Source organism: Triplophysa rosa, linkage group LG6 (assembly GCF_024868665.1).
Source record: "Triplophysa rosa linkage group LG6, Trosa_1v2, whole genome shotgun sequence".
Classification (NCBI taxonomy): Eukaryota; Metazoa; Chordata; class Actinopteri; order Cypriniformes; family Nemacheilidae; genus Triplophysa; species Triplophysa rosa.
The window spans coordinates 15599522-15622629 of NC_079895.1; the positions used below are offsets into that span (position 1 = coordinate 15599522).

Sequence of the window (23108 nt, forward strand, 5' to 3'; positions counted from 1 at the left end):
GCAGGGGGAGGAGAATAATATGCGCGTCAGGTTTAGTGAATAAAACACTTCCACAAAGGAAACACGTATATCCTCGCTCATGACTCCTCAGAAAGCCTCCTCTTTCTTCGATCCTCGCCTCCTCCCAGTGCAATTAGAGAATTGAGACATCCTTAAAGATGGCTGAGCTCGATCGGAGGCATATTGAGAAACACCCTAGGTTTTAATCACCGACGACTGCGCTCCAGGAAAGCTCCAGTTTAGCGTGTGATGCAATTGGAGCAGGACAACCAATGCCGTTTCATTACGCAAGCGAACGTAATGATGCAACGAGTAATGAAGACACACGAGAGCCAATGCCATTTCACAATCGAAGCTGACGTTCCGGCTGCAATTTTGAAATTGCATGCAACTTGAACCTTTTTTATGGCGGACAGAGAAGGGGATCTTTGCAGAAGATTTTATTACAGAAAGATCATAACCTCAAAATTGGTTGGTAACCATGGAAATTTCAGATAGGACCTCATTTAGGACAAAAGCTATTACAGAACAGCACTTCCTAAGTGCATAATCTTATTTTAACTACATATAGGATATAGTATTATATATATAGTATTACAGAAGCGTCTTAACTTGACAAATAAACGGTCTTAACTTTAGGACGACCCCACAGCTGTCCTAACTTCAAAATTATTTAAAAACTTACAGAAAAAATGCTCACAACTGCGCTGTCCAACAATGGCATTACATTGATTAATAACTGAAAATGAAGAATGGTGTCATGGTTCTGCCACAAGACCAAGAAAAACATGACAAGATGAGGCAGAGCCATGACAGAACCTCATGTTTCATTTGGAGGGAGGTAATTTTGTCCCTTATGGCTCGCCATACTCTCTCCAGGTCTCGTCATTGTTCCTGCCCTCTTGTTTCCTCGTTAGTGCTCGTTATTAGTTCATGCCCTGCACCTGTCCCCTCTTGATTTATCTCCCTATATATTGACCTCCTGTCTCTTGTCTTGTGCTGGTTCATTGTACTATTGTGTGTGTCATATGTGGTGAGTTCCTGTCTTGTCAGTGTAGTTTAGTTATTTTGTATTTAATTCAAGTGTTGTCTTAGTCTGGTTAGGTGTAGTTAGTCCTTGTCCCTGATGTCATGTTTTATAGCCTTGTGTTTTGTTGTGTTACCCCTACGTGGGTCTTTGTTTTGTATTTTTGTAGTTATAATTAAAGTCTTTCTTGTTAACCCCTTACCCGCTGTCTGTGCCTGGGTCCTCTGTCCGTGTCTCACCTCACCACGTTTATGACAGAATGAACCAGCCAAATCAGGACCCAGCAGACAGAGGGATCGGTGTGGGGTGGTTGATGCCACCGGGTTCCCCTCCAAGGTCGAAGCCGCGGACTTCCCTCTAGGGTCGAGGCCGCCAGGTTCCCATCCAGGGTCGAGGCTGCCAGGCTCCCCTCCAGGTTCAAGGCCATTGGATTCCCCTCCAGGGTTGAGGCCGCCGGTGTCCTGTCCCGCCACTGATCCCTGCCGGCATCCCAACCGGTACCCAGGCCTGATCAGTCGACATCCCGTCCTATGTGTTGTTCCTGTCCCGCCGGCGATCCAGCCGGTGTCCTAGTTGCTGCCCAGCTGCCAGAGAGCGCTGCCCAGCCATCGGAGAATGCTGCCCAGCTGCCAGAGAGCGCTGCCCAGCCACCAACATCCTGTCCTGTCCTGTCGACGCCCAGCCCTACTTAGCCGGTTGCCCAGCCAGCAATCCTGTCCATGTCAGCCGGCAATCCAGTCCGTGTGTCAGCCAGCAATCCAGTCCGTGTGTCAGCCGGCATGCAGATCCCCTACCCTCTTGACTGAAGCGAGCGCCACTAGGAGAACCGTCTTCATCGTGAGATGAGGTACTTTCCCTAGGAGCTCAAACGGGGCCCTTTCTAGGCCCACAAGGACCACATTAAGGACCCAACAGGGTACGGAGTGCGGTCGGGGAGGATTCACCCTCCTCGCGCCCCTCAGGAACCTGATGACCAGGTCGTGCAGCCCGACGTGCTGCCACAAGATTGTGATGTGCAGTGATGGCGGCGACATAGACCTTGAGTGTGGAGGGAGAGAGGTTGCTTTCTAACTTTTCTTGAAGGAAGGAAAGCACAACACTGATCGCACAACTCTGTGGGTCTTCCCTGTGGAAGAGCACCAAGACGAGAAGAGGCACCACTTGTAGGCGTACAGTCGTCTATTGGCTGGGGATCTTGCCTGGGTGATCGTACTCACGACTGCGGGAGGCAGGTCACTCAGGATCTCCTCGTCCCGTCCAGGAGCCAGATGTCTGGTTCAGAGGTCTGGTCTCAGGTGCCAGACCGTGCCCTTCCCCTGAGAAAGAAGGTCCTTCATCAGGGGAATCGGCCAGGGGGGAGTTGTCCTCAGAAGCATCAGCTCTGAGAACCAATTCTGGTTGGGCCAGTAGGGTGCAACCAACAGGACTTGATGCTCCTCTGCCCTGACCTTGCACAGGATCTGTGCAAGGAGGCTCACTGGGGGGAAGGCGTACTTCCGCTTGCCCCGCGGCCAGCTGTTCGCAAAGGCATCCGTGCCGAGGGGGGCCTCGGTCAGGGAGTACCAAAGCAGACAATGTGAGGTGTCTAGGGAGGCAAACAGGTCCCCCTGCGCCTGCCCGAACTGCTTCCATATGAGCTGAACGGCGCGAGAATGGAGTCGCCACTCTCCACGTAGCATGACCTGCCGAGAGAGTGCGTCGGCTGTCTGGTTGAGGTCGCCCGGGATATGAGTGGCCTGCAGGGACTCCACCAGCTGCTGACTCCAGAGGAGGAGGCGTCGGCGAGTTGCAACATCTGCCGTGAGCGAATGCCACCCTGGTGGTTGACATACACCACGGCAGCTGTGCTGTCCATGCAGAGCAGCATGTGCTTGCCCTGAATGAGAGGAAGGAACCTCTTCAAAGCAAGCCAAGCAGCCAGTAACTCGATATCAGCAACTTCATATGCCACTGCAGGCGGGGTCCCATCCAACGCCTCGACACTGCATGCCTGTTGCACACAGCACACCAGCCGAGCAAGGAGGTGTCTGTCGTCACCACGACGCGCCTCGAGACCTGCCCGATCGGGACTCCAGTCCGGAGAAAGGACATGTCTGTCCAAGGGGCTAGGCTGCGACGGCAGTGTGAGACGTGATGGGAATACGCCTCGTGCCGGTGTGCCACGCTCTCCAAGGAACTCGACTCTGAAGCCAATGCTGAAGCAGTCTCAAATGCATCAACCCAAGCGGCACGACTGCCGTCGAGGATGCGATATGCCCCAGGCATTGGGGTCGATGAAGTAGGGGCTGTAAAACCCCGAAGACATCTCGGCTAGAGGGACGGGCTTGATCACCCCCTTCGCCAGAAGAGTGGCAACCTCAGCCCGAAACCCGGGAGCATTTTGGCCTCGCACTGAGGTGAACAGAATGCCCCGAAACTTGGGCGGGCGCGTGGCGAACTGGATCGCGTAGCCGAGACGGATCGTCCTCACTGGCCACTGCGACAGGTTGGGGAGCTGTTTCCAGGCCCCCAAATACCGTGAGAGGCACTAGTATGGAGATCTGCAACATCATCGCCGTGGGGGGAGGTTCTGTGGCTGGCAGCATGGCTGTCTCGCCAGGGACGGCGCCCCGGGGAGACGAGCGGGTCTGCTGACTTACCTGCCTTAAGTCTTCACTGCACGACACACCGTCGAGTGGAGAGTGCTGAAGGCTGCGGGAGTGGCATGACGCAATTACGGGTTGAGGCTGCTGCATGCTGCAAATGCTCAGGGAGAAAGGAAGCTCTCTTGGTGAGAAAGTGGGCGCCAGGCCCTGAAAAGGGCCCGGCTTGAGGTGGGACGTGGCAGGGACCATCCCAGTGTGGCTCAACATGCGGTGGTGTGGCTGGAGCTGCGCCCGATGTCCTGGTTCTCCCTGGGCTGTCCCCATCAGGGCCGCTTCTTCTTGTTCAGCTGCTGACAGGGAGTCGATGTTTTCCTCCATGATGTCCTCCGTTCACGGGGGCTGCCTGAGAAGGGGGCGCCAGGGCAGGAGGAACGTAGGAGCGGGGCTGCTGGGAAGCAAAAACTGTTGCTAAACAGCCCACCTTGTGCGATGGGCACCTCGCATCTGCGCAAGGTTAAGTCAAAGGTGTCTCATCGGACATCATTTGACCCAGCACACGCGCCGTCATCTTGGTCGCCCAGAGACCGAGGTCAGTGGCGGTGCGCAGTTCCTGCATAACCGCTGGGTCGCGCTTTCCCTCGTCCCGCTTCTTCAATGCCTTAGCCTGGTGGACCTGCAGGATGTCCATGGCATGAAGCGCGGAGGCAGCTTGACCTGCAGCATTATAAGCTTTCAACACCAGAGATGACGAAAACTTACATGTCTTGGAAGGGAGCCTTGGTCGGTACCTCCAGGGGGCGGCGGTCTGCAGGCACAGGTGCACTGCGGCGGCACGCTCGACCTGGGGTACATCGACATAGCCCTTAGCTGCCCCGTTGTCGAGAGAAGCAAAGGCGACCGAGCTCATCTGACGTGCACGAGCCGAAAAAGGTCGTTCCAGGTCTTTGTGAGCTCTTCATGCACCTCTGGGAAAAAAGGTACCATGGTGGAACGCGGCTTCTCAGCGTCTGACGCCAGGAAGTCGCCATCCGATGCCGTGACGGACACCTCGTCCTCTGTACGCTGATGCGTAGATCCGCTATGGGACGGTCTACTGCCACCCATCGGAGACAGGGTAGGTGAGCATGATGGGGCCTGGACGGTCCACGGCATTTTCTGTGACGGATTAACATCCATGGGAATCCCCATATCACCACCGCTGCTCGCCGCTGCAGATGGCTTGGCAGCCGCCGCAGAGTGGGAAGCAGACGATGTTGTGGCTGGGTCCAAAAAGAACACAGCCAACCGTGACTGCAATACATTGATCGACATGTGCCCGCAGTGCGGACATGTCATATCCACGAACGCTACCTCAGCATGTTGGAGACCCAGACATGTGATGCAGCTATCGTGCCTGTCAGGCTCAAGGACGAGCCGGCCACATCCAAGATTACAGCGGCGAGACATGCCTGGCAGCAAGTGCACGCAGTGAGAAATTGAACTCATTTAGGGAAATTTGCTCTAGTAGACACACTCGGCTCGCTACCGAAATGCCCAGGGGAAATCGCACACACCAGGACGAATCCGCTGCTCTGCGTCATAGAATCCAGTAGTTTAACAAGAGATAATGCGCTCAGCATGTAAGATTAGCTGGTTCCGAAGAACAAAAGGTGAATGAATGGGCACGCCATCTTCCTTTTTATACTCGTATGTACGGGACGGAGACTGGTATGCCATGCCATTCGCCAAGTTCATTGGCCTTTTAAAAGTACAATCAGAGATGATAGGGTCTCAAGATCAAACCCCATTCTGGGAACTACATATTGTACTTTTAATTCAATAACTTTGAAATAAAAACTGAGACTATTATATGAATGCAACAGTAGTCATATTTACTTAAACTGAAATGTTTTAAATCACACTACATTTGCAACAACAGATAACTTAAAAAAATATTGCATTCCAAGTAATATCAATCAAACAGCAGTTATGTTGATTAAGTAATAATAACTTAATAAATAAGTAAATAAATAAATAAAATAAAATACAACACGATAAAAACATGATAACACAATAAAACATGATTTTGGAAAACTGAGTTATCTGTTTTTGCAAATGAACTCTTGATTTATTCTACACAATTAATTTCTAAAGATTTTTCCTTTCCTTATTTGAGTACATCTACTGAATCTGACCACCGCAGAAGTCTCTTGAGCCACAGTGTGCAGAAAAACACAGCCAAATTAGGATACTAATTCTGCAGGGATACTAAAAAAGAGAGATAGGTGCACCGCTGTCACCCTGTTCCATCAGGGCCAGGGACAGGCATACACAGAGCATTTATACACAGATGATCAAACGATCATGATGATAGATGAAGAGTGTGCGGAAAGTGGCAAGTTAAGCCGAGAATGAAACGGGACAGAACCACCACAATTCCAATTCCATAAACAGAGCGTTTATAGAATTAAACATCCTGTCGGACGTCTGGACCGCGGTCCGGTCAGGGCAAACAGCTTCTGTGTTGTTCTGTGTGCGGGTTCATGTGGGAACCCGCACACAGCTGCATGTCACTGTTTGAAGCACGATAAGGCTTGGTGTAATATTTTTGTCTCAGCCTCAGTCTCTGTGGCGTGAGAGAAGGAGCTTTGAGCCAATGGATGAGAGTGGCAGCTAAAGATCTCACATTATCAAACTCTAAGATGGTGTGGACCTGATAATGACACATTTCCCAGGCAGGAACTGTATTGCGAAGTGCTGGAGCAAAGGTAAACAGTCAAATAAATTTCTTGCACATCTCAAACACACAACTTAAGCATAAAATAGAATTTGATTGATACCATGGATCAAGGGTATTTAATGAATGTGCGTCTCTGTGCATGCTACTGTCTGATTAAGATGCTGTTTGGGTAAAGATGAGTTTTCCCTTGTTTGATTTTATGGAAACAGAAGCAGTGTAGCACATACTAGTCTAAAAAGCAGCCAATAGCACATAGGCGACATTTCTGAACTGAATACAGTGTTTGTTTCTCTGTTGCTCAGCCTATTTAATATACTTACACGACATGCTTTTTAGAGTTTTCTTCTCCCATGTCAAACACTACGCAATGACTCTAATAGCGGTGTACCACAAAACAACCTTTCTGATGTTTGCAATTACTTACAGCTGCATTTTACCACTTGTACATTAGTACAGTGTGCGATTGAAAAACGTCTTGGTTACGGATGTAACCATGCTCATTCATTCACCTTTGGTCTGAGGAGCCTTAAGCATCCTCCCCCGACCACTGGGGTGGGCGGCCAGTGTTGTGGCATGAAGGACACAACGTCTCATTCCCTCCATCAGAACACGTCTTGGTTACGGATGTAACCTCGGTTCCCTGATGGAAGGAACGAGACGTTGTGTCGAACCGACAGAATGGGGTTTGTCTTGAGAACCTATCATCTTCTGAGTATTTAGAAAAGGCCAATGAAAATTGGCGAATTAAATTTGCATGCCGGGCTCCTCCCCGGATGACCGGGTATAAGAGGGAAGCCGGCGTGCTCATTCATTCACCTTTGGTCTGAGGAGCCTAAAGCATCCTCCCCCGACCGCTGGGGTGGGCGGCCAGTGTTGTGGCATGAGGGACACAACGTCTCGTTCCCTCCATCAGGGAACCGAGGTTACATCCGTAACCAAGACGTTCCCTTTCTGTCGGTCTCTCGACGTTGTGTCGAACCGACAGAATGGGGTTCCTATGGAAAACGCCACAGCACTGAGCCACGTCACAATCTCTGCGGAGCGACGTTGACTAGCCTGGGCGAGTCAGACGAACATGCTAACGCGAAATTATGACCTTCCAGTGGAGTGGAAGGGGGACCCAGAGCTTTACACAAAGTTGGGAAGCCCATGTCACCGGCCGTCAAGGGCGGAGGCCTAGTTCTCTAAATGGCGAGAAGCCGCCCGGCACCGTACAGGCCACTGGGTAAGCATTATTCCCCCCTGGGGGAAAAACGCTGCAGAGGCCACTACCTACCGTAGGGAGGAATAGTGGAGACACCACATGGTCTCACCATCAGGGGAGAACTCATGGGAGGAATGTGTGGACTGCAGGAGTTAACCGCAAGGAGGGAGTCCATCTGGGGAGGTCATGGGTTGCCAAGGTGGGAACCATTCATGAGGATACATCAGACGGAACAGCCCACGGAGGGGGGGTTACCACGTCTGGAGCACTAGGTCCAGTTAGAGCTATGTGGGAGATAACTCAACTGTTCCCCGGCCTAAGGGGGCAGGGCTGCTCTGCCCAGCCTGTCCCCTGGAAGGGTGCTTAGTGATGGATGGAATGCCTGTTCTTTACCCGAGGGGGAAGAAGTGAGGTGGGATCGCCACTGCTCCCCCGGAGGGGGAAGGGCTTCCGCAGGCGTACGCCCTACCGGCTGCCGGTCCCACACCTTGCCAGGATGCGGGCTGACACCGGTTCCGCGCATAGGTATTAGAACCTCACGGAGTTGTTGGGCATAGCCCAGCCCGCAGCTCTGCAGATGTCTGCCAGAGAGGCGCCCTGAGCCAGTGCCCGTGAGGGGTGTGCCTCACTCCCAACGGGCAGGGGCGAATAGAGATCGGTTAACGAGGGCATCCACGATCCAGTGCGCCAGCCTCTGTTTGGAGACAGCCCTCCCTTCTGCTGACCTCCGAAACAGACAAAGAGCTGCTTAGAGCTTCTGGGCTCTGCGTGCGGTCCAAGTAGAGGCGCCATGCGCGTACTGGACACAACACGGATAGGTTGGGTCTTCCTCCCCGGTGGGGAGCGCCTGCAGGTTCACCACCTGGTCTCTCGGGAGAGTGGTGGGAACCTTGGGCACGTAGCCGGGGCGGGGTCTCAAGATAACGTGAGAATCCTGGCCCCGAGTTCTAGGCAATCTGTGGACACGGAGGGTGCTTGCAGATCCCCTACCCTCTTGGAGGTGAGCGCCATGTGGAAAGCCGTCTTTAACAGGACTGAGAAAGAGCGGCAACCCCGAGAGGCTCGAAGGGGGCGGGGTACCCCAAGAGGGTACGGAGCGCGGAAAGTGGTCACCTTCTCGCACCCCTTAGGAACCTAATGACCAGGCTGTGCTGTCCCAGAGGCTACCCAGCACTTGGGTCATGATGAGCAGCCGAAGCGGCTACATACATTCCCAGTGTGGAGGGGGAGAGGTTACTCCCCAGTCTCTCTTGAGGACGGGACAACTCGTACCCGACCGAGGAACTCCGCGGGTCTTCTCGCCGAGAAGAGCACCAGGACGAGAAGCGGCGCCACCTATGGGCGTATAGCTGCCCAGTGGCCGAAGCCCTAGCCTGAGTGACGTCCCAACCAGACCGGGGGTGGGTCACTCAGGATCTCCTCGTCCCGTCCGGACATGGAGACCAGGTTCTGCCTGGGATGCCGTAACGTGCCCCTTCCCCTGGGGAAGGAGTTCGCCAGGGGGAGCGACCAGGGGGGAGTCGTTGTCAGAGCCTTAGCTCCGAGAACCAAGTCCTGGTTAGGCCAATGGGGCGTAACTAGTACACTTGATGCTCCTCTTTCCTGGCCTTGCACAGGACCTGTGCAATGAGGCTCACTGGGGGGAAGCGTACTTCCGCTTGTCCCGCGGCCAGCTGTGCGCAAGGGCATCCGTGCCAAGGGTTGCCTCGGACAGGGAGTACCAAAGCGGACAATGGGTGGAGTCTGGGGAGGCAACAGGACCACCTCTGCCTGGCCAAACTGCTCCCAAATGAGTTGGACTGCGCGGGGATGGAGTCTCCATTCTCCGCGAGGCGTCGACTGACGAGAGAGCGCATCGGCTGTCTGGTTCAGGACGCCTGGGATGTGTGTGGCTCACAGGGAACTGAGCACCTGCTGACTCCAGAGGAGGAGGCGCCTGGCGAGTCATGTTAGCTGCCGTGAGCGAATGCCACCCTTACAATTGATATACGCCACGGCAGCTGTGCTGTCCGACCAGACCAGCACGTGCTTGTCCTGCACGAGAGGTAGTAGCCTCCTCAATGCAAGTTGCACAACCAATCAACTCTAGGCAGTTGATATGCCAACGCAGGCGAGGGCCCGTCCACCGCCCGGACACTGCGTGCCCATTGCACACGGCACCCCAACCCTGCAGGGAGGCATCCCTAAGGGGACCCCTGTCCGCAAGAAGGTCATGGGAGACCAGGGGGTTAGGGTGCGTCGGCAGAAAAGCGTGATGACCATACGCCTGCTGCCAGTGTGCCGCGCTCTCCAAGGAACCTGACTCTGTAGCCAGTGTTGGAGCGGTCGCATGTGCATCGACCCGAGGGGGACCACCCCCACCGAGGATGCCATGTATCCCAGGCGCCTCTGAAATAGTTTCAGGGGGACCGCTGACTGCCTGAAAGCTTCAGGCAGTTCAACACTGACTGGGCACACTCTGAAGTCAGTCGCGCTGTTATGGGGACAGAGTCGAGTTCCATACCGAAAAAGAGGATGCTCTGCACCGGGGAGAGCTTGCTCTTTTCTCAGTTGACCTGTAGCCCCAACCAATCTAGGTGCCGGAGCACCAGGTCCCTGTGTGTACACAACAGATCTCGAGAGTGAGCCAAGATGAGCCAGTCGTCGAGATAGTTTAGTAGCCGCACACCTCCTTCCTTACGACCTTAGTAAAGACCCGTGGAGACAGGGACAGACTGAAGGGGAGGACCCTGCACTGATATGCCCATCCCTTGAAAGTGAACCGTGGGAACGGCCAATGTCGAGGGAGGATCGAGACATGAAGTACGTGTCCTTCAGGTCGATTGCCATGAACCAGTCCTGACATCTGACGGACGTCAGGATGCGCTTCTGCGTGATCATCCTGAAAGGCAGCTTGTGTAGGTGCCTGTTCAGAACACACAGACCCAAGATAGGGCACAGCCCCCCACCTTTCTTGGGGACAATGAAGTACAGGCTGTAAAACCCGTTGAACATCTCGGCTGGTGGGATGGGCTCGATCACTCCCTTCGCCAGAAGGGTGGCGACCTCGGCCCGAAGTACGGGAGCATCCTTGCCTCTGACTGAGGTATATCGGATGCCCTGAAACTTGGGCGGGCGTGTGGCGAACTGGATCACGTAGCCGAGACGGATCGTCTTCCCTAGCCAACTTGACAGTCTGGGAAGCCGGCCAGCCTCCCAGAAATGTGACAGGGGGACTAAAGGTTCGATCTTTTTCATCGTCCCCCCGGGGGTGGTTCGATGGCTAGCAGTACGGATTCCTTGCCGGGGGAGGTCCCCCGGGGAGGAGATCGGCTCTGCTGGTTTTCCTGCCTGGCGACTGTGCAGCTCAACGCACTGTCTGACTGAGAGTGCTGAGGGCTGGTGTTTATACTCGACATTGCGCTTCGCCGTGACGCAACGTTGAGTTGCCGTTCACCGTCGTGCAGAGGGTGGGAGCGGCTGTGATAACCCAGAGAGAGAGGAAACTCTCCTTTTTGAGAGTAAGTGGGCGCTAGCCCCCAGGAGGGGGCCAGCAGATGGTGAGATGGGGCAGGATCCATCCCTATCCGATTTCCCAGCGATGTGGCTAGGGTCGGACCCAATGGTAGCCTCGATCCCCCTGAGGTCTTCCCATGAGGGCCGCTTCTGCTTTCGCCGCGGCTGCTGATGGGGTGATGGTCTCCTCTTCGCTGTCTCCGCCTGAGTGGGGGGCGCCAGAGCTGGAGGGTGTCGAAGAGGACCAGGGCTGCTGGGAAGCAGACGGTGCACGGGACTCGGCAGCCGAGTCGCGGCACGGGAGGACTTCTTCTTTACTGTCGAGAACTGCGGCTCGACAGTATCACCAACCAGCCCCCCCCTTGCGAGACGGGTGCGTCGAGAAAGCGGACCTTCTCGGCGTTACTCATCTGCGCAAGGTTCGGCCAGAGGAGTTTCTCATGGACCATAAGTGTGGACATCGTCCGACCCAGGGCCCGCGTGGTCTCCTTGGTCGCCCGTAGAGCGAGGTCAGTGATGGCGCGGAGTTTCTGCATAAGCGCTGGGTCGGTCTTACCCTCGCGGAGCTCTCTCAATGCCCTGGCCTGGCAGGAGCCATAGCGTTGAGAGAAGAGGCAGCTTGGTCCACTGCAATGTAAGCAAGTAAGTTCCTCAAGCGCTTCCGGTAAACACGGCACTGGGGGCGGGCGCGGCTTGGAGCCGTGCTCTAACCCGAGGCGCCATGTAGCCAGCCGCGAGCGCCGGGAGAGGCAGTGCGGGCACTGAAACCCAACACTCATGGCAGCCCGGGAAAGCATGGCTGACATTTTGACGTCCGCTTCTTCCTGGGCTCGACCCACCGAGGAATCGTCGGAGTCCGATGCCAGTAAGTCGCCCTCCGATGCTGCAACGGACATCTCATCATCACGCATGTGTGGTTGAGGAACAAGACGGTGGGACCGTCTCATGGGGAACGGTCAGACGAGCGAAACGAGGAGTGAACGGTCCGCGAGCCGGTGGCTGACTGATTAGCGCTCACAGTAATCCTCATATCACCCTCGCTGCTCGCCGTAGCGGACGGCAGGGCCGTAGTCCTGCCGTCACGGAACGGGAAGCAGATGAGGTGGTGGCTGTGTTCCCACGGGACCCATGACGCAACGTCTGAATCGTCATCCGCCCGCAGTGCGTGCAGGACGTATCCACAAGGGCTGCCCCAGCGTACTGGAAGCAGACCTCGTGTCCGTCCCCCTCCTCGATGAGTGTGTTGCACCCACGAGAACAGCGGGACATGCCACGCTGGAGAAATTTGCTCTTTTAGAGAAAAAACTCGAACACTTCTGGAACCGCCGAAATGCCCAGGGGAAGTCGCCGCAGGAAGGGACAGTCCGCTGCACCACGTCGTAGAACCTGCAGTCTTGTAGTTGCTATCTTGTAGCGAAGTCTGTTGATCATGAGCGAAGGCTCCGAAGAACAAAAGGTGAATGAATGAGGCATGCCGTCTCCCTTTTATACCCGGATATCAGGGGGCGGAGTCCGGCATGCAAATTTCATTCGCCAATTTCATTGGCCTTTTCTAAGAAGTCGGAAACGATTGGTTCTCAGGGACGAACCCCATCTGTCGGCTCGACACAACGTCGAGAGACCGACAGAAAGGGAACGCAGATATTTAGCAATAATATCCTTAATGGTCCTAAACAATGTAATAGCTGGCAAAACATTATGATGAAAGCAACGGACGTGCACTGCTGGAATGAAGCAATCACCCTTAAAACACAAATCTCCACTTATTTTAGGCCATTACGTCTTTGTAATTGGAGCAAAAAGAAGAAAGATATCTGAAAGGTTGGTTTTAGTGTTCTATAACACATATTTGCTGTTATTAAAAAAAGCATGAAGTTATGAAATATACTAGTGAGTCTCATTACTTTTTGTATTGAAATTGTAAAGGAAACCACATCACATTAAAGGAACAGTTTACCCAAAAATTACAATTCTGTCTTCCTTTATTAACCCGCAAGTTGTTCCAAATCTGTATAAATGTCTTTGATCTGATGAACACAGATAAAGATATATGGAAGAATGCTATAACCAAACAGTTCTTGGCCACCACTGACTACCACAGTTGGAAAAATTGCTTTATAAATTTCTTTACATATGTTTTGAAGAATGTAGGAAAGCAAACAGTTCTGGGGCACTTTTGACTACCATTGTCATTCTTCCTACTATGGTAGTCAATGGTTGCCAAGAACTGTTTGGTTACAAGCATTCTTCCAAATATTTTTCTCTGTGTTCATCAGAAACTTATACATACAAATTTGGAACAACTCGAGGGTGAGGGTGTTGACATAATTTTTTATTTTTGGGTGAACAAGCATTTTAATAATATTGTCCAAATGCTATCATGCAACATCCGATTGTTTCCATGCTTTATTAAAATATCGAAACAAAAAACAGAACAATTCCTAATGGCTTGCACATGTTGTGGAATGTAAGACAAATAAGAGAAAAAAATCAGCCGCTTATACCGTTCCTTAAGTAACTCTCTTAGGCACTCTCTTAACACCACCAAATCCACCCCCCCCCCCCCCCCCCCCTCCAGGGGACGACATCCTCAAAAAATCCTGAGAGTATTTACAGTGGGGTTGGATGCCATGGCAACAGGAGGGTTTGGTTCAAAATTGCAATGCAATGACATGGAAAAGCCAGGCAAGACCTGCTCTGATTCCCAGCTAAAGGAAACCTACTGCCCTTCAATCCAGCTGTGTACTGAAAATCATCAGCTGAGGAATAATAAGACAACTGCTATCTGACTACTCGCATTGAATTTCTCAACAATGAAGTAGAAAAGAGTTTAATTATGCACTTTAGATATCATCGCTGTCAGACTAAACCCCCATTTTTCATTATTTGATTTTCTTCCTAAATCATTACTATTGGTCACCATTTATGTTTGTCTGTGGGTTTTCCAAATATTTAACCAATAAAAAGTAAGTTTAAAGAGTTTAATTAAAAAGAGTTTGTCAACTATGAGAACACAGTGTTACATTTTTAAACAGGCAGTTTTGGAGATACGAGCTTTCCGTCCGACAGCGACGATATGTGAAGAACATTTCTAATAATACTCAAATATTTCTGAAACGTAAATAATATTATAAAGTAATGTTGCATGATTATGTAATGTAATAAAACAAACAATAATGTCTAAATTAAACCAATCAATTAATAGCATGTAAAATTACATATTTATATAGGCTACTGGGTATAGTAAAGAAATATACATATATAAATAGTAACGAATGGGCAATAAAACAAACATATAAAACGCTTTTTCAATTTTTACAGGAATGATAGCATAGTAAGTGACAAAAACAGTGCTTGGTATTTATGCCGTTTAAAGGTATGAGTCTGTACTCAAATGTGTGCTAAATATCTGTATTCTTAATAACAACCATACTTTTCTTTATATTTGTTTCAAGAACTTTCCCCCTAGCACAATTCACAAATTTGTCCCTCTCAATGTGTGCTTCCTGGAAGGACGTTAGGAGAAATGACAGTGCTTCTCTAACAGACAGTCAAATATTCATCTACCCAAGAGTAGCATAGTAAAGATGAGACACACGCCAAAAGAAAACACTATGATCTCTGTTTGCTGAGACTCGTTTTTATCATGGTGTCCATAAGGTACTCAATCTTTCCTGCTGTTTTGACCTTGAGTGGTGTCTCATGAGCAATCTTTAGTTTTCTCCATGCACAGTGTTTTTATAATGACCGTGAGTATGTCTAATTAGTGGGAAAACACTACAGACACAAACATTCAGCTTGGCCTCTCCAAACAGACACAATGTGTATTAGAACCTGAGCAGCTTAAGAACCACAACGCACTGTCTATACTGTTCCTGCTTCTCACGTTTTGTCGAGACCCTATGAAGATCAAGGGTTCGATTCCTGGGTAAATTATGCCAGATGTGTTTATTTAGATGCTAATTCGAAGCGTCACAGATGCTAAGTGAACTCACTGAAAGGTGTGAAGTATAAACACTACGGTATCTGCACTCAGCTCTGACCCAGCAAGAAAGTGTTGGCTACTACGACCACAACATGCATCTTCCAGCACATCAGGTCTGCGATGCAGGAAACACCTAAATCACCTCCTGCAAGAATGCTGAATAAACAATTGAGACCGCCCAATAACAAAGCTTTTTGTTACAAAGGTCTTTTGCCGATCAGACAAAATAAAAAAAGACAAAGTATACCAATCAATTTAGTTTCAGAGTTTAAAGCTGGAGATCAATGTGCATGTTGCCCGTCATAGCGACAGAGCTGATGGGCATGCTTACAGTGTTACAGTATGACAGATACAAATATAGAGATGAGACCGTGAGAGATAAAAAAACAGAAAACACAGGATCGGCAGACAACGCTTATCGGTACACTATGAACAACCACGCATAGAGAAATCACAACGTTGTGTGTGTGTGTGTGTGTGTGTGTGTGTGTGTGTGTGTGTGTGTGTGTGTGTGTGTGTGAGAGAGAAGGAAAGATAGACATCATATCCTACCTCTGATGGGGCTTCTCGCTGGTCTAAGTGCCGTTACAGGCTCACAAACAAAACGCTACAGGCAGCAGAGCACAGGCAGAGCTGGAACCAGCACACTCAGCAACAGAGACTTCCCTCCCATCCTGCATGAATTAATTAAACCTTTTCTCTCTCTCTCTCGATTATCATTCGGTGAGCTCTCCGCTATGCTCTCGCACGGCTGTAATGGTGATGTCTCTGCACTTTCTTTTTTGACAGCCTGTTTACACTGCGCTCTTCTCTGTCGCTCTGTTTTCCTCTTGTTCTCTCAGTGTCTCTCTCTCTCTTGCTCACTCATTCGGCACACTCTCTCTCATCAACAGCGCAATATCAAAGTGCTTCTCATAGAGCCAGCCCTCCCCTAACCATCACAGTTAGCACCTCTTGCCTGTCACGATACAGAACTCTCTCTTTAATCCTTTGATCTTTCTCCTGCTATGTTGTTTTTTGGGTTAACAAAATGGAAATGAAAAAAAGGTATAGAATACATAGAAAAAGTTTACTATTTAGAAAAAAATAAACATGTAAATATTTCAATTTGTATTACAGGCACACATTTAAAATATTTTGAACTATGAGTGAAATTTTGGGGGAAAATAATTAAAATTAAAGGAGTAGTTCATTCCCCATTCACTTTCCATAGTAATTTTTATTCCTACTATGGAAAGTCAATGGGGGCAAATTTTGAAGTGAACTACTCCTTAACACAATTTTGACTAGTCGTCTTACATATTTAGCTTCATGTTTGTGTCATTTTTATTGTTAAGATTTCCAGTTGCTTGAATTATAAAATGTATTCTAATTTATGGAGGTGCACCGAGATATCAGTCAATATTCGGTATCGGTCGATAAAAGCAATTGTGTCACACTATTGGCAATCAGCTTCTAGTCTAAAAACAGCCGATGATCAGGGCCGATATAGCCTGTCAATCAAGGACAGGAAATTCCAATGAATTTAAACATTACCAATGTTCAATAATGTTCAATATGAATATGTATGATGTTCAATATTAATATTGCATATTACAATTTAATATTCAATATTAATGATGTTCAATATTAAAAGTCATCAAATTAATTAATAACATTCAGAATTGGCAGATATCACTAATAATCTGTGAAGTATCGGTGGAGTCATTTAGAGCGCTTTTCCACCATCGCACTGAATCGTTTTCGTTGCTTAATCGTTCCACTCCGTGCCGATCCATGCCAGCCGATACGTAAATGGTTTCATTTTCCATCGCAGGAAAATCTTTAGAATGTAAACACAAAAGCGTCACGTGCTGCCTTGGTAACACGAGACTGAATTATTTTGTCTCTGCACGCATTCTATTAGAACGGTTTGGTGCTATAGTGGAAAAGCGCTCTTAGTATCGGTGCACCTCTACTAATATAATATAAAAGTTCCGACAAAATTTTGCTGACACAAGACCGAACGATTTTGTTCTTTTTATAACTAAATCCGTGACATCATCCAAAAACCATTTCACTTCCTTTATCTATTACTCTCAAAGGCCAGACCCAACCAAAAGACATTATTAACTCTGTACTGAAGTAATTCGAGAAACTCCTACACAAAACAGCCTTACATAACCCTGTATCGTCTATGTGAGCAGGTGTTAGACAGCAGGACTCACCATACCATTCTAGTAAATTCAAAACTATTGTTTACACTCACAAACAGAGGGACCTCACAATACAACAGCATTAAACAACACAATGCTCTACATTTGGAATAACAGGATAGGGTTGAGTACATAATATACAGTCTTTCCAAATAGAATTCGACACAAAGGCTTTTTTATGAAAAAATAAATGCATCAACATTTAAAAAGGAGAATTCTGGATTCGTTTAAAGATAAGCAGAAAGACAATGTCAATGGAATTTAGAAATATAATATAATTAGGAATTTTAAGTTAAATACTGTCAAGTCATGTTAGGATGCTATAATGGTCCTGTATAGGACAAAGGGGATGGTGTCAGAGCTCAACAACCAAATTTCACTCAGCCATAGAGAGAATTAAGCCCCAGCATCATTTCTCCATCACTTAATTTGAGGAACATACAAGGGGACAAAAATAGCCTGTAAGTGCTCCTCCCCAGCTCAAAAGCAGACTGGTTTAGTCTGGCCTATATTTCACCCAGGTAAGCCATCCCTCTTTTCTTATTTGGGGGGAAAAACACAATCGCAAATTTGCTCGAGAAGACCTTTTTAGGTAAGTGGTTTAAATCTGAGAGCATAAGCTGACCCTAAAGCCTTCAACATGGTTTTAAAGGACACTTACAGAACACACTCTTACTTACAAAACAAAACAAAACAAGACTAAAAACAAAACACAAAACAAAACAAAAAACACATTTGTATGATGTTCAGAGGATGCTCAGAGACCAAAAAGGGAAGTGTTCAAAAGAGATTAGATTGATAAGACTGTACTTACTGTGAATATTTTTGAGTTGGCTGTCTTTTGTATATAGTAGTCAGTATTTAGGAAATGTGTAGGAGTTTTGATGTGAGAAGACATCAGTGTTTCCTAGAACAGAGAGCTGCAGGTAACAGCGAAGAACCACATCATCTACTTGCATCAGTTGTGCAATGCACACCAAAACATAGATATCGAAAACCTTGTGTTGTAAATTCGCACTACGCACAGTATTTCTGACAAGGCGAGAGAAATGCAAGAAGGAAATTTATGTAGTTCTGCATAACATCTGCACTTTCTCTATGCTGTCTGCTTCTCTGTGGTTTCTCTCTCTTCCCTGAGGGGACATTCCCCTTTACTGTTAGAGATGAAGGCGTTGCCTTACGCCAGCAGAGCGAGTGTTTTCACTTCCTGTCTTTTTGTATCGTATTGTCCTTTGTTTGAAGATGTGAGCCAACAATGCTATGAACCAACGCGCATGTTATTATGAATGAAAAACCTCATGTGATCTAATATTCCAGTGTAAAACCTGTTGAATTTTTCTTTGTATAACATAGAATCAATCCATCCATTTATGTATTCTATAACTATGTACATTTGCAGAGAATGTAAAAACAGGATTCTGAATCCAGAAATGGGTTAAAACTGTTTAGGGAAGACAGCTGGGAGAGAGAGAACCTCACACAGACAGACAAGAGAAAGACTGCGGGGTTTCATCCTTTTTCTATTTTTACCCCTCCGGCCGTCCCGTCTCCCCAGTGAGCGGAAACACTGTCCTTCTCGCCTAACCACTGTAAGTCCACTGGGACAGGTCACCTCATTCTCATACTGGGTAAAATGCATCATGGGAAAAATGAACAGCTTTTCATTTAACATTTTTCTCATTTTCTGTACAACGATGCATGAACCACGCAGTCTGTGATACCCTGCTGTAAAAGTGAGACTGAATTTCCACCTGCTATTAAATACTCGAAGCAACATGTACTTGTGTGCTTGTGTGGGTGGGGTGTGAACTGTAAGACATTGCATGCAACTCCTCACCACATGGTTAAGACAGAAAGATAACTTGAAGTTATTATGCACGAGGCCTTTTAGTAACATATGGTGTATGGGTACCGTCCATTCTTGTTTTCTTTCTGTGTAACATTTCTTTAAATAAACTAATTTTTCTGTGTTTTTGGTGTGTTATAAGTTGCCCATGCATGTATTAGACACGTAAAATTGCACAAATGAAAGTGTGGGAACAAAAGATGCATACTAACTAAAAGCGAATGCTCCAGCAGACTTGCCTGAAACGCCTCGTGTAACCACACCCCGGCGAATCTACGTAACTTCGTAACATGATTTGACCACCCAAATCTACACATAGTTAAGGTGGGCGTAATTGTAAATCTCATTGTATCATCTGTCAGTACAATTGATTTGGAACCTGATGTTCCGAATATGGTAAGAGGCGTTACATTTCCGTGAAATGCTTGCAGTATTTGACCAATCACTACGCACTGGTGAACTGGCCAATCATAGCACACCTCGCTTTTCAGAGCAATGAGCTTTGTAAAAAATCAGTGCGGTTCAGAGAGGCGGGGCAAAGAGGAGATACAAACATGCACGGTATGTGGAAAATACAACGTTTTTTAAACTTTAAATGGTGTATACACATTGCGTTACATCTAAGACAAACAATAATATTCGTTTTAGCTGTGCAATATGACCCCTTTAATTTCGCGATTTGACTGGAACGGAAATCATTTAGAAGAGAGACAAAGAGCAGGAGCCTCTGAAAGATCCATCGCTGACTTGAGAAAAGTTTGTATTGATTAAAAAACACGTTTATTAGAAGAACTTTAGAAGTTAAAGCAAAATTAGCAAAATTACAAGCATAGCTTTTTTTTACAGTTCTTACAGCTTAACTAAAGATTTTTAGGGACACTGAAAGATGGGAGACAGCTAAATATGGTGAAGCAACTTGTGATTTGTAATTTAGTAAAATACCAAATTTGACTAAGGATTCATGGTTTGTTTCATGGAATATTTCTGCAACAAAAGCAAGACACAAATGTCAAACCAAGAACCGACTGAAATGTAAACAAAACAGTAATTCCACATTTCCGCACTATTAATTATTCACCAGAGCAAATAAAAATATTAAAACAAAGAGGAATGTCCTGAAGGCTAAGCTAAGCTGAAATACAGGCCTCATTCAGTTTTTCTCCCTTTGACTATCTATTGTCTGAAATAAGAATAAAATAAACAGGTCATATGGCCAGCAGAGGCTGAAGTGGACATATAGTTCTGTGTTAAGTGCACACTGCTGAATTGTGACAGAGAACCCCTGTGTCTCCAATAGATATCTGCCCTATAATGAGATCCAAAGCCACATCACTAAGATGGCAGGCACATCCCCAGAGACTCCAGGACAGGAAGAGGGGGAGGAGATTGAGAAGCCGTTACGAACAGGCACAGTGACAACACAAAACAAATATAACAGAGCTGACTTACATTTCTTTAAAAGGCATCAAACCTATCCAAGGAGATTATAATCATAACTTCTGGAACAGGATCACATAACAGATGGGTGTATTTTTGAAAGACATTTAAAGATCGTGTATCACAGGCAGTTTCTGCCAATCTCATATTAATCTTGAGTGCCTATACAGTATTGTATACGTCGTATCTTCGAAGAGTATTTAGTTTGATCAAATTTATAAAAGAGAGATACAGCTGTACGATTACTTCCAGAAAAATACGAGCTGCTAGAGGTGGGACTAGTGGGGAGATTGGGACGGAACTACAGCATGAGCAAGCAACACATCATCACATCATCCCTTCATGTTTTGTACATTATGCACATACACACTGATTGCCAACAAAACACAGATGTGTGACTTAGTTTGACTTACTGCGTGCAGTTCATGTCCGGCATCTTTTAGCGCTAGGACCACGCTATCTATCAGTTTCAAACGATCTCCACATCCAGCATTATATCCACCATTTATATAATACCCATCAATGAAATGCCATGAACAAACAGACACACCTAAACTTCACTATCGCAAGAGTAACAGAATTATAAAAAACTTTCAAAAACAAGTTGGAGTGCTGGGGGAGTGTATTAAGTACAGAAATATTACGTCCAACTCATTTTTAACAAGTTGACCATGTTAAGCATGAGAAGCCAGCACGTTTAACAGCGTAAAGAAGTCAAAATGCATGACATAGCATGATACCCGATCTTTAAGAATGGAATATTATGGCTTAGATTGGTCTTTAAATTAGTAGCAGGCATTTCCTTGAAGATAAAAATATTAGGCACAGAAAAAATAAAAGAAGAAAAAATGCAGTCTGGTGCATGCATGATCAGAGTTCAATCAGTAAGAAAATTTTATTTGTTTTCAGAGTACTATATACAGATCCTTTACTTTACATTTAGTGCATCTTACTGACACCCACCCTCACATACACAAAGGTCACACACATACAACACACAGACTGTGCTTATAACATTACACATTCTATTATTTAATTTATTTTCTCACAGGCAAGATGACATTAAAAATTCAAAACCACTGATCTCATGTGGATCAATTATAAAATACATAGTTAGTTAAAGCAGCAGTAATTATTCTCAAGTGCATTCTTAGCTAACTATTTGATACTATTCTAAAACCGTAGTGGGCATCTTTAAAAACTTCAAACAATATCTCTTGTTTCACACACCACAGCCAAAATAGAAACTCCCCGTGCTTGTGACCAAAAACATGTCAAAATCATTTTTTTTCTCCAAAGTCATGCACACATCTGCAGCGAGATTTGTTTTTTCTTTTGCAGGGTGCTCCTGCTCTCACTTCAGTATTTACTTTAATGTAAGCACCAGCGGTTGCTTTACGTGAGTAAATACACTCTGACTATCATTCAGTCAGATGACTGTTGGATGCATGTTTTTCAATAAAAAGTGGAGTTGGCTTTAAAGGGATAGTTCACCTAAAAATTAAAACACTAACATCATTAATCAACCTTCATGTCATTCTAAACCTGTATGACTTTCTTTTTTCTGCAGAACAAAAAAGTAAGATATTTTGAAGAACACTGGCAGCCAAACAATATTAGACCCCATTGACTTCCATTGTACAGACACAAAACCACTGAGACGTTTCTCAAAACATCTTCATTTAGTCATACAGGTCTGTAATGACACAGGGGTATAAATTACAAGATAATTATTATTTTTGGGAGAAATATCCAGGGCTGGAGTGGGACCAAGAAGCCAGAGAAAATGTCCTGTATGCCTGTTTATCAATCCAGCCCTGGAAGTATCCCTTAAGAACACTGCTATCATACATTTTTTCTCATTTAATACAATTTTACTATCCATTTAAAATCATATTATCAGCTAAACAATGAGTCAAAAGTTGAACTTAAATTTATTTGAATCCCACTTCCCCCCCAAAGGGACCAGGAATAACATAAGTCCAAACACTGAGAGGGAATCTATCGGTACATCTTTGCTCTGACTTGAAAATCAAGGTATATGACAGTGATGAATGGTGAACTGTAGGTCTGCTGTGCACACAATATATTTGCAGCCACCTTTATTAGCATGCAAATACACAGAGTATCCTACGAAGTAAGGGAATACCCCTAAACCACATGCATGTTCCTGTAGCGATATGGGAGGTTTCCTTTAACTTAATGACTGACTAATTTATCAATCATATAGATATTATGAAGGCACATGTGAATGCTGAACTCATCTGTAATGTCGTGGTAAAGTGATGATTAAAAGTTATAAAAGTTAAGAACAAATTCTAAATTCATGAAGATGATTCACTTTTGCCAAAGGCAAAAATGTGGGGAGGAAAATGAGCAAAAAGTAATAAAATTCTACATTTAAATTTTAATTTCTGCCATAATTTAACCATAGCTAGCTGCCACGCTTACGTGTCCGTTTTTAATAATTCACATGAGGTTTAAATAATTAAATCTGGATTTAAAAAGTAGATATTGCATTTGAAAATGTAAAAACGTGAGAAATTAATGCAGCTGGGGCTCTGTATGAATAATGCTGATGCGCATGACACTCCTCGCTTTTACAATCAAGCTTT

The 23108-nt window shown here is 46.8% G+C and overlaps 1 protein-coding gene across 6 annotated transcripts in view; it reads right to left on the reverse strand.

Annotated features, from left to right (window-relative positions):
• The window catches only part of LOC130556098 (diacylglycerol kinase beta), a 185581-nt gene that overhangs the window by 151687 nt on the left and 10786 nt on the right, over positions 1–23108 (reverse strand). For 4 of the 6 annotated variants that reach the window (XM_057336793.1, XM_057336795.1, XM_057336796.1 and 1 more), the window contains exon 1: positions 15568–15905. The exons of 1 other annotated variant lie outside the window; for it this stretch is intronic. The gene's annotated coding sequence lies outside the window, so the exon portion shown is untranslated. Of the gene's footprint in view, positions 1–15567; positions 15909–23108 lie in introns of those variants that run through there. One more of the 6 variants, XM_057336797.1, reaches the window with a different exon arrangement.